This window comes from Lagopus muta, chromosome Z (assembly GCF_023343835.1).
Source record: "Lagopus muta isolate bLagMut1 chromosome Z, bLagMut1 primary, whole genome shotgun sequence".
NCBI classification, from domain to species: Eukaryota; Metazoa; Chordata; class Aves; order Galliformes; family Phasianidae; genus Lagopus; species Lagopus muta.
In genome coordinates this window covers 13,042,858-13,053,183 of record NC_064472.1, presented here as the reverse complement: position 1 = coordinate 13,053,183, position 10,326 = coordinate 13,042,858, and the positions used below count along the sequence as shown (strand labels likewise).

The 10,326-nt window shown below is 40.6% G+C and overlaps 1 protein-coding gene across 1 annotated transcript in view; it reads left to right on the top strand.

Annotated features, from left to right (window-relative positions):
- Window positions 1-469: 469 nt before the first annotated feature.
- The window catches only part of LOC125686592 (leukemia inhibitory factor receptor-like), an 85,477-nt gene continuing 75,620 nt past the window's right edge, over window positions 470-10,326 (top strand). The window contains exon 1 of the mRNA XM_048930736.1: window positions 470-783. The gene's annotated coding sequence lies outside the window, so the exon portion shown is untranslated. The remainder of the gene's footprint in view (window positions 784-10,326) is intronic.

The following is a 10,326-nucleotide window of genomic DNA, read 5'->3' as shown; positions in this document are numbered from 1 at the left end:
ATTTTGCATAACCATGAAGTCTTCATTGAGTTCTTAATCACATGGACTTTACTGGAGACTTCTAAACTTAAATATTTGAATCACTACCTACCCAAAGACATTTGGACCAATAGCCGTTTCAGGGACTGCAGCAAACTTGAGGTCATGTTCTTAATGAAAGTAATTTAATACCTAGGTACAAAGCACAAAAAATATACATTATATACATGATATATATTCCTGCAGAATTAAGCGACGTTATTACTGCTTTTCCTTGTCTACTCGACAGTAGCAATGATGCTCGTATCTGCCATATCTGGTTTATTTATTGATTTATTTAGCTAAGGAAACCCCTTCCATGTATGAACAACTGCATGTTTGAAAGCTAACTATTACACAGTGAGCTATTAACTTTAAACACCCTTCATTCCTGAAAGCTATGTAGTAGAAACACTTTAGGTTAGGGCAACTGCGCTTACGTAAGAGAGTTTTTCTGCCAAGTAATTGCCTTAGAAGGCCTTTATGATATAGGTAAGTGTTTGTACAGAGATTTCCACTTCTCGTACAACAGATTGCTACTGGAGAAATCAATGCCCTGCATATGGCAAAAGCAGGAGAAAAGCAGTCTTGAGCTCGATAAAACAGAAACAAAACCTCTCCGAAGAGTTCAGAGAAAAAAAAACCCAGATGCTGAACTGTAATTCTATCTCCTGTGGAGTCCTGCCTATTGCTGCTGCTTCCAGCAAAAGCAGTGATATGCTGACACCTTGCAGAAGCTCCAGAACACCTGGCTGTCTCTCAAGGGTAAGTCTAAACTTGTCTGTGAGCTCATCAGAAAAGCACTGGTATGTTTTTCCATCTGATTTTTCTTTTTCAATTTGCCTTACGATTCTCAGTGGAGTTTCTCCTTCTCAGATTTTCCAATGAAGAAATATTGATAAGCTTGGCTTGAAACTGAAAGTGCCAAGTTAAACAACTGTCCTGATGGTCCTGGTCTCTCCTGGGTGTTTGAGGTTTCTATGACCTTGCAAAAACAATAGAGAAGTCGACATAAACACTGTATTTTTCTCTTTTCCCTGGTTTGCTGGTCTGGGGACAGCATGTACTAGCTAGCAAGTTCTGCCCCATCCTGTTGTTATTCTAAATTGGTACTCTGGTCAGACAATTAGATCAGGCAATTAGAGGGCTGTGTTATTAGGCTCCCCTTTAGCATGTATGTAAATGTGTAGCCTGAAGACTAATGGGAGTGTCTAGCTAGATCCATACAATACATTTTGGAACTACTAAATCAATTTCATTTTTTTTTCCCCTAGCCAGGAAAAAATTAAGGGTGTCTAAGAGGAAGGAAAGAGTTTTTTGTAGTCTGTAGTCAAGTGACTTTCTATGAATGAACTTAGGGAAATCTGAGAATTCTTGCAAAAGAAAACTTCCTTGGCCCTCAAAAAAAGAAGCATGAACAAAAACCTTTCAGAAGGTTTTTGCCTTGGTTTCCACTCCCACTGGAGTCAGTTTGAATACCTGGATTTGATATCAAAGGGAGAAAAACACACCAGTGTTTCTACAGAAATGCCATTTTTCATATACTCAGCATGGAGGCTGACCCTTCTCTAGAAAATGTTATGGAGTTATCTCCAAGGAAAGGGAAAATTGGCTGCTATGTGGATGTGGAAACATTCATTAATCACGGGATCAGTAGTCTAAACATTTCCTGTTTATATCCAGAATAACACTTCTTTAAATGATATTGCCAGCTCCAATTTGGCATCAATGTCTTATTTTAATAAAAACAAGCTGTTATCAACTTTAGCAGTATTAGAAATGTTTCTGGAAGATTGTGAATGGCCTTTGGTTCAGATCTTACTTCAGAAAACGGTCGTTCATCAGGAGCTGGAATCCAGTCATCTGAAATAGAAAAGTTGAAGGGAATCTGCTTGAAACAATAAGTTTGGAGATGTTCTGTATTGTCCACTTAATGAGAAAAAAAAAGAGAAGAATTATTATAGAGATTTCTAATTCATTGGCTTGGCTTACAGTAAGCGTGCCTCTGATAGACGTGTTGCTAAAGAGAAATTGCACTTGTACAGCTCATACGTCCAGAGACATCCATTCTGATTCTTGCTGTTTGTGACTCACATTCTTTCAAAATTACCAAGATCAACAGTTCTCTCTCATTCTTTATTTGTTTTCCTGTCAAACTGAATTCTGCCTCTTCCTTTTTTGTGATCAGAAGTCCAACGGCACAGACTTTTGCATATTTGAATAACTGCAAGAACATATAGGCAGGTAGTGCAAATAGAAAAAGACAATTGTAGGAAGGAAGAAGGTAGCTTAAAGACAAACCTAACTGTTCAATATTCCGCTTACACCACTAATCTTCAGCACTACAAGGCAGGCTTATGATACTACATGTGTACTACCAAATTGCTATACCATGTGGAAAAAGCTTGATTTAACTGGCATAGAATATCTGTGCCTATTCTGTTGAGCTCTTTCACCCTCCAAAACATGCTGGCTATATCCAAACATCCACATGGGACAAGTTTCAGGGAGTGTGTTTAGGAAATGCTTGGCTTCCAGGTGATAATCAGGAAAGTTCATTCTGAAATATTTTATCTGCTCTTCCTCCATGAAGGACCTATACAGGAGGGTGCTGAGGGCAGTGGCAAGCTCCATATATCCTAACAAAAACGTGGCTTATAAAGGAAAAAGAAAGGCTTATAAAGGAAAAAGAGAAGTGAAACTATTTGCTACGACTCCTCTTTTTTCTGTCTGCTTGTGTGCCAGACCCACCAAATTAATGCAAAAAAACTACCATTCCCGAAAGTCTAACTTCCGTATCTCTTATCCACTGGAAAATGGGTGGGTGACCCAATCACCCAGGATATGGATCTTAGTATAGTACTTACCAGAATCTAGATATATTTCTTTCTTATTTGTTTTATTGCTTCAGAACATGAAAGTAACAGGCTTTAGTGGCATTTAAACTGCTGATAACTGCTTTGCCATATCGTCTGAGCAACTCTGATTCTCAGGGTTGGGTTTGCAAGGTAGAATCTATTTAGCAGCCTTGGCATAAAAAGGTTCTTAGTGCTTCAGAGTTTTGGCATTTTTATATCAAGACAGAAAAAAAAGTCAAGAAGGCTGTAGTTTAATCAAAGCAAATTCAGTTCGGTTCAGAGAAACTGCCATTATAAAAAAGTGCTACACAATAACTTAACCTACGATTGTCTGTTAAGTGTTTATATGTTCAGGTCACAGGCCAGCAGAGGAACTGTAAAACTTTGGTTTTTCTGTTCAAGCTCTCCTGATGTTTATTACCCACAACAAAGCAGTCAGCCTTCTTCTATACAACACTGCCTTGTTCTGTGGCAGGGCAAGGAATGCAGGAATGTGGATACCAGCCAAGCTGCTGGGAAGAGAATTCTCTCAACCTGGAGGATCCCAACCCTCTCCACTCCACATCTTTGTCCATCCATCTGCAGTGTCCACTCCTCCATCTGCCACTGTTCTGGCTCAGCCTGGGTGGCCGCTCTGGGTTTGTGCACTGTGGGGCAGCCAGGATGTGGCTGCCGGGAGGGCAAATGCAGGGAAGGCCACAGCTTGGCTATATGTACATAATATCAAAAAAGTCAATGTTCACAGGCTGAGAATACCGCAGTGTCTGAACTAAGGGAAGCTCTTTGTTTGCTTTTTCTTGCAGCAGTGCCTGTGTTACTTGAACCTAACAGAAGGCTCTTTATTTTGTGCTCTGTGAGCCTGACCCATCACAAATCAATCACAGAAAGCTTATAGGAGATCTCTCTATCTCCTCCCAGGAAGGGCAGCTGAGAGTAATTTGTGGTGAACAAACTCCATAGTTCCCAAAGAGACTTGTGTTTGGTGAGCTGCAAGTTCTTCCTTCCGCTTCAAATTCACTGAGAGAGATGATCTTTGAGTGTGATAGTGGTGGCAGGAGTAAAGGCATTCTATCCTCCACCAGCATGCAGTCCCTCATTGTCCCTCTGATATGCTCTGTAACTTTGGGAAACATCTCTCGGGGTAAAATGTGCTGAGCACTCTTACAGCTGCAGTACAGCAGGGCTCTGGGCTCTTGCTTTAGTTTTACTTCAGGGTTTTCCACAGGGTATGAAAATACTAATTTCTGGGAGGTTTAGGGTTAAAGAACAGTGGTTTATTCCTCTGTAATGACAGGAACTACTGTGAATTCAGACTGTGACACTGGGTCCAGATGTTAAAGTTGACTGAGGCCCACCACCTCCCATTCCAGAGTCAGTGACAGTTTACAAAGGAATGAAGCTAATCAGGAAGGATTTAAATGACAGCTTTTCCCAAAGTCTGTTTATATTCTCTGCTTTAATCATACTTTCATTGAGCCAGAAAATAATAACATTGTAATAATGTTGTGCCAGATAAGCCACTTAAAAACAGGAAGAAATAGAAATCACAAACACTGAACTGGCAAAGAAGAAGACCACTAGAGATTGCCCAAATGGTGCCACAGTGTCTGCAAACAGTGCATGGAGACGATAGGAGACAATACATGGGGACAGAAACCCATACTGGATGGGAAAGTGTTTGTTCAGGGGATAGATGATCATGGTCTCTGAGGTTTGTATTTGATGTGCTTCATGTATGGACATGTTTTCAACAAGTATTTAAGCACCTAAAGACCTACGTTTGTATATGTGGTATTTCAGACAGGAGCCAGGTATCTAGGTGCTTTTGAGGCCTTCTTAGTTACTGCTCTGCTGCTTTAACACTGATGGAGTCTGGTTTTTCGAGCCTGATTTTCTCAAAAGTGCTTGGCTTTCAAACAAAAAAACCTGAGGTCTGCAAGCACTGAATGGTCTCCATATCTATTCACGCTGTGAAGTACGGAGATTCTGTCCTCAGTGCTTCCACACCCCTTTACTTAAATTTCTTTGGTCCGTCATAGCCTTTGATCTCCATGAAATTGCTCCAACAAGTAACAGTTTGTTACCAGCTTTTTAACTTTTCTTTCCATCCTGCAAGGGTGTTGTGATGCATAATTTGAGTTTGTAAAGTGCTCTGGCTGGAAAGCACTCTGATGAGCAATGTGTTGAGTGCTACAGGGGGTTGGTTTTATTCCAATAAGAGAAAAGCAACAGGAAGGGATTTTATTTAATTCTCAGTTTTTCTAAATGCTCGTAGGATGCAGCTAAAAAAGCCCAGAAATCTCCAGATATAAGACAACCTGGGAATATGCGTGGTTGCTCTTTATGAAACTGTGTTGAAACTTTTCTCATACCATTAACTATTGCATGTCCAACACTGCTGGATAATGCAGATTCAAGAGGTGCCTCTAGTTATAAAGGGTGGTGAAGGCCCCACAGCTTCACCCTTTCGGAGGTATGTGGGTGTGATGAGTGTGACGTGATGGTCACAAGGGATCGGAGAGGATGCTCAGTTCATTGTGGTCATTCTGTAGTGGAGGAGATGTAAATGTTTATGCAAGGGCAGCACCGTCCACAGCAGACAGCCTCTGACTCCTCACATAGTTGTTAGCTAACTTCTTTAACTTTAGAATTTTATCTTAGTTAAAGGGAGAACATTGGAAGTTTGGAGTTTGTACATTCTTGCATCATTTTACTGGGCTTAGGAGGAGAGGTATTTAAGCTGCCTATGCAGCATGAAGATCCAAGGACTGGATGTTTGCAATGCTGACTCAAACGTTTTGTGCCACTCTGGTTTAGTGCTTAACCAGTCCCAGCTATTACGTGCAAAGAGGAAGCAGCTGCCAGCTTTTGAATCTTTCTAGCTGACAGAATGAAGGAGGACTTGTGCAATACTCACTGCCTTTTTCTCAACTGTAGAGACCTTTCGGATTTAGGATTACATATCACGGTCACTTCATAAAGGAAAATCTTTGGTGGAATGATCAGAAGGGAATGGGCTTACACATGGGGCTGTACAGACACATATGTCAACTTGGAATTTTATTAAATAAATTTTGAATGTGTATACATATATAGGTAACATATACATGTGCACATATATAGAAGTAAAAATACGACAACGTATCCGCAAGAAAAAGCAAGGAAGAATTGATAGCTATCCACAGTACATATGCCCATGGATAAGCTGGTTTCTTCACATTTCCTTGCAGACAGTGGTGACAAACTGGCACTGAGCAGAGCACAGTTCACTGTTGTCTGAAACAGACCACATTTTTAAAACCTTTTTCTCTCCATTACCTGGAGGGGAGCAAAAGGTAGTGTCTTGGGATACAGAGTGTCATGTTACAGAGATGAAACGAATTCTGCCTTTCCTGTCTGAGCTCTCCAGTGAATTCTGCATATTCTTTACTACATTACATGTTGCTTACAAGGCTCTTTGTGTGCATGGAGTCTTTGCATACTGAAAATCAATCAGTAAAACTGATATGAATCCAACTGAGGATTATAGCAGATTTTTCAATGAGACAACCCTGGTATGTATTACAATGTGTAGCACTTTCTCAAATGCAGTCTTTCCTCTAAGAGATCTTCAGTTTTGGCAGTCTTCTGCTTAGAATTTATTCTATTTATCTGGATTAGAAACTGACTCCTCAGACATTTGTATTAGCACAACTAAGAGAGCTCTTCCCCGTACCATGGGTCAGCAGACAGAAATCTCTTAAGTTAATTTTTCTGCTAAAATTTGTGTCAAAAGATGAAATGTGAAGGACTAGCCCAGCACATGGTTGTGGCAAGTTTACTTCATCAACAAAATAAGCAGAGTAGAATTCCAGGTATGTACAGAGCAGACAGGTCATTCCTCAGGAGAAGTAAAATTAACTCTACAATGTTCATCCTTCAGTAGCACTGGCTCTGATAATCATTATTATATAACTTAAAGAATATCTCAGATGCTTAGGAGAGTTCAAGTTTAAATTATGCTGAGAAAACATCAGATGACAACATACTGGCAGTAAATCTTTTCTTATTTGTAGTAGAGATAGAGATATAGCTGAAACACAGGCATTACCCGCACTCACTCTGTCTAACACCAGCTGCTGAGAAGCACAAGTCAGAAGTCTAGTTGTCATAACTCTCTGGAGAGTTAGTGGAGAGAGAAAAAGACGTACCCTCAAAGATCAATTCAGATTCAGATTTAAATTGTCTCCATAGATGCATTTGTCCACTAGCTGTAGCAGGATCCCTGATAACTAAGAGTAACTAAGAACCTAATGCAGGTGCTGTGCTTAAATAGATGAATGCAGAGGTTATTTCTGTTGGCCCCTTGATAGACACTGTAAGGGATTCAAAAGGTCCACAACAGGACTAGATCTGTACTTGGTATCCAGGAGAAGAGCCTGCTTTTGCTTAGTTACTCTAGCACATTTACTGGTCAGCTAATCTCAGGATCCCTTCTTGAGAATGCTGACAGAAGGTAAATGGCATAGATTTCCAGTCTGTATTATCTAAAGGGAACAGTGCCTGCTAACAGTTCATTAACTCCACTTACATTAGGTACTTACACAGCGGATGTTTACTTGCTGTCTTGGCTGTAGATATAATGGTAATTCGTTGCTAGGAGGCAGGAATGGATTAACTCTAAACAGAAAGGCAAAGGAAGAATTTGCTTTTGAAAGCAAAAATGTGTGTTTTCTTAAAAATTGGAGAGTGGAGTGCAAGTACTCTATCCTCAGAAAAAAGCCCATTGGACCCAGGTAACCAGCCCAAACTTGTAGCAAGGTCTAGGGAAAACTGAATGTGTAACAATAAGAATGCATTAAACTTGCTGAGTCCTGATTTACTGCCTCCAGTTTTGATGCTGCACTGCAGAGAAGAAAAGACAACTCTTCTATGTTTAAAGTTGCAGAAAACAGAGATTCTGACACATTTACAAAGCTGACTCCTGAAAATTATGTATCATGTTAGTAACATCTAATGCATTTGACCTAAGATCATATATTTCTCATTTGATAAATCTGATAACCAGCGCCAGTCAAAAAAGTATGATATCCCATTTGGAAACAAACCGTCTGTTTTCTCTGTTCATTCTGGAAATTGTGTGAGGAAGTCCTAGAATAAGGAAGTTGATGAAGTTTATGCAAAATAATCATTTTAAAGAAAGAATATTCCCAGAAGTAATCTTGTGAGACTTTTTAAATTTGGTTTGGTTGGTTTGAATCATAGAATCATGTATTCTTTTGAGCTGGAAGGGACTCTTAAAGGTCATCTAGTCCCCTGAAATGAACAGGGGCCCTACCAACCTTACTGTAAAAAACTTCTTTTTTATACCCAAACTAAATCTCCTCACTTTCAGTTTGAAAATATTTCCCATTGTCCTATTATCACAGGTTCTGCAGAAAAGTCTTCTTTCTTACAGCACCCCTCTAGATACAGAAAAGCTGCCACCAGATCACGCCAGAGCCTCCTCCACACTGAGCAGCCTCAGCTTTCTCAGCCTGACCTCATAGGGGAAGCATTCCATGCCTTGGCTTTCTGGGCACATTTCTGGCTCATGTGGCTTCCCATCCACCACTACCACCAAGTTCTTTTCATCAGGGTAAATACTGGTAGAAGGGGCTGTGCCATGACCCAAGTGCAAGGCTTTGCACTTAGATTTATTGAATATGAGGTTCACCTGGGCTTTCTGTTCAGCCTGTTTCTCTAGATGGCATTCCATTCCTCAAGCATGTTGACCACACCACACAGCTGAGCATCATCTGCAAGCTTGCTGAGGGTACACTCAATCCCACTGTCAATGCCACTAATGAAGATGTTAAAGAGCACTGGTCCCAGCACTGACCCCCATGGGAAACCACTTGTCATTGATGTTCATCCAGACATTGAGCCATTGACCACCACTCTCTGTCTATGATCTCATAACCAGTTGCTCATCCATTGAACAGTCCACCCACCAAATTTGTATCTTTCCAGATTGGAGAGAAGGATGTTATAGGGGACTATGTCAAAGACCATACTGAAGTCCAGGTAGATGATATCAGCGTCTCTTCCCTTGTCCGCTGACACAGTCACTTTGTCCACTGATGCAGTTAAGTGGTTTGATTTTGGTTTTGGTTGGTTATTTGGCTATTTTTAAAGGAGTTCTATATTGCAAGAGAGTGGGCAGCTCCACCAGGGAACAGTGTGCTCTTTGCTGTTGCAAAAATAAGTTGCAGTATGTGGCAATATCCACATTTTTTCCCCAAGTATGAGATACGGAGGTAGAAGAGAAGCAAGGCTTGGCGTGATCTCGTCAGTGCTTACAAATACTTGAAGGGAGTTGGAAAGAAGAGCCAAGCTCCTATCAGTGGTGCCCAGCAAGAGAACAAGAGTCAGCAGCACAACCTGGAACAGAAGAGGCTCCCTCTGAACATCAGGAGATGTATTTTTATTGCATGGGTGACTCAGCACAGGAACTGGTTGCCCACAGAGGCAGTGGGATCTGGTGACCTCCCCATTTCCTTTCAAACTCAGCTGTTCTTTGATATGCGAGCCTGGATTGGTGGTGTCAAAGCTCCAAGACAAAGAGGATGTCAGCGGAGAAGAGACCATTTCCAGCTTGTTCTTGTGTAAAGCTGAGAAATTAACTCACAGGCTAGCACTAATGTTTGCAGAACTGGGGGCTGTGGAGACCACATTCCTTGTGGGCAAGGGGAGTGGCTAAGAAAAATTGCTTCATTGTTACTGATGTTTGTTTGCATAACCAGGAGCCAGGTTGCTTTGGCTTCTTTCTATCTATGAGCCAGCAACCTGGTTTTGGTTCAGCTGATCTTTTGTTTACTTGTTACTTCAAATACCGTAGACGCATGAGGTTAAAAAAGCAATGGAGAAAATTCCAGTAGCAAAGGATGAATAAGAGTTTGGATACATAGAGTAGCCTCTCCAGGCTGAATAGTCTCAGGTGTCAGCCTTTTCTCAGAAGGGAAGTACTGCAGGCTCTTTACCATCTTTGTGGCCTCCACTGGACCTTTAAATGGATGGAGGAGGAGTTGTATATGGTTAAAATAATCCTGCAGGTGTTTTACCCACGTAGTCCTGATAAAACTCTTCTTTGACTTTCAGCTGCACTCAGCTGTTAGTTTTTGTGCTCCTTGGTCATATCTGCAACCCTTGAAACAATAAGATCTTTCAGCATGACGTAGGTCCTACATCTGACGTATTCAAAGACCTTTCCAGTCAGCAGTATGGAAAATCTCTCTGAAAAGAGGGCTGAAGAGGAAAATGTTACATGGGACAGAGTCCTCTGTTTTTAAATCTAATTTTGTGTGTATATATATATATATATATATATGTATGTATGTATGTATATACATATTATATTCATATACATATATACATATATATATATATACATATAAAACATGGAAAATCTAGTCTCTGTGTACACACAGAG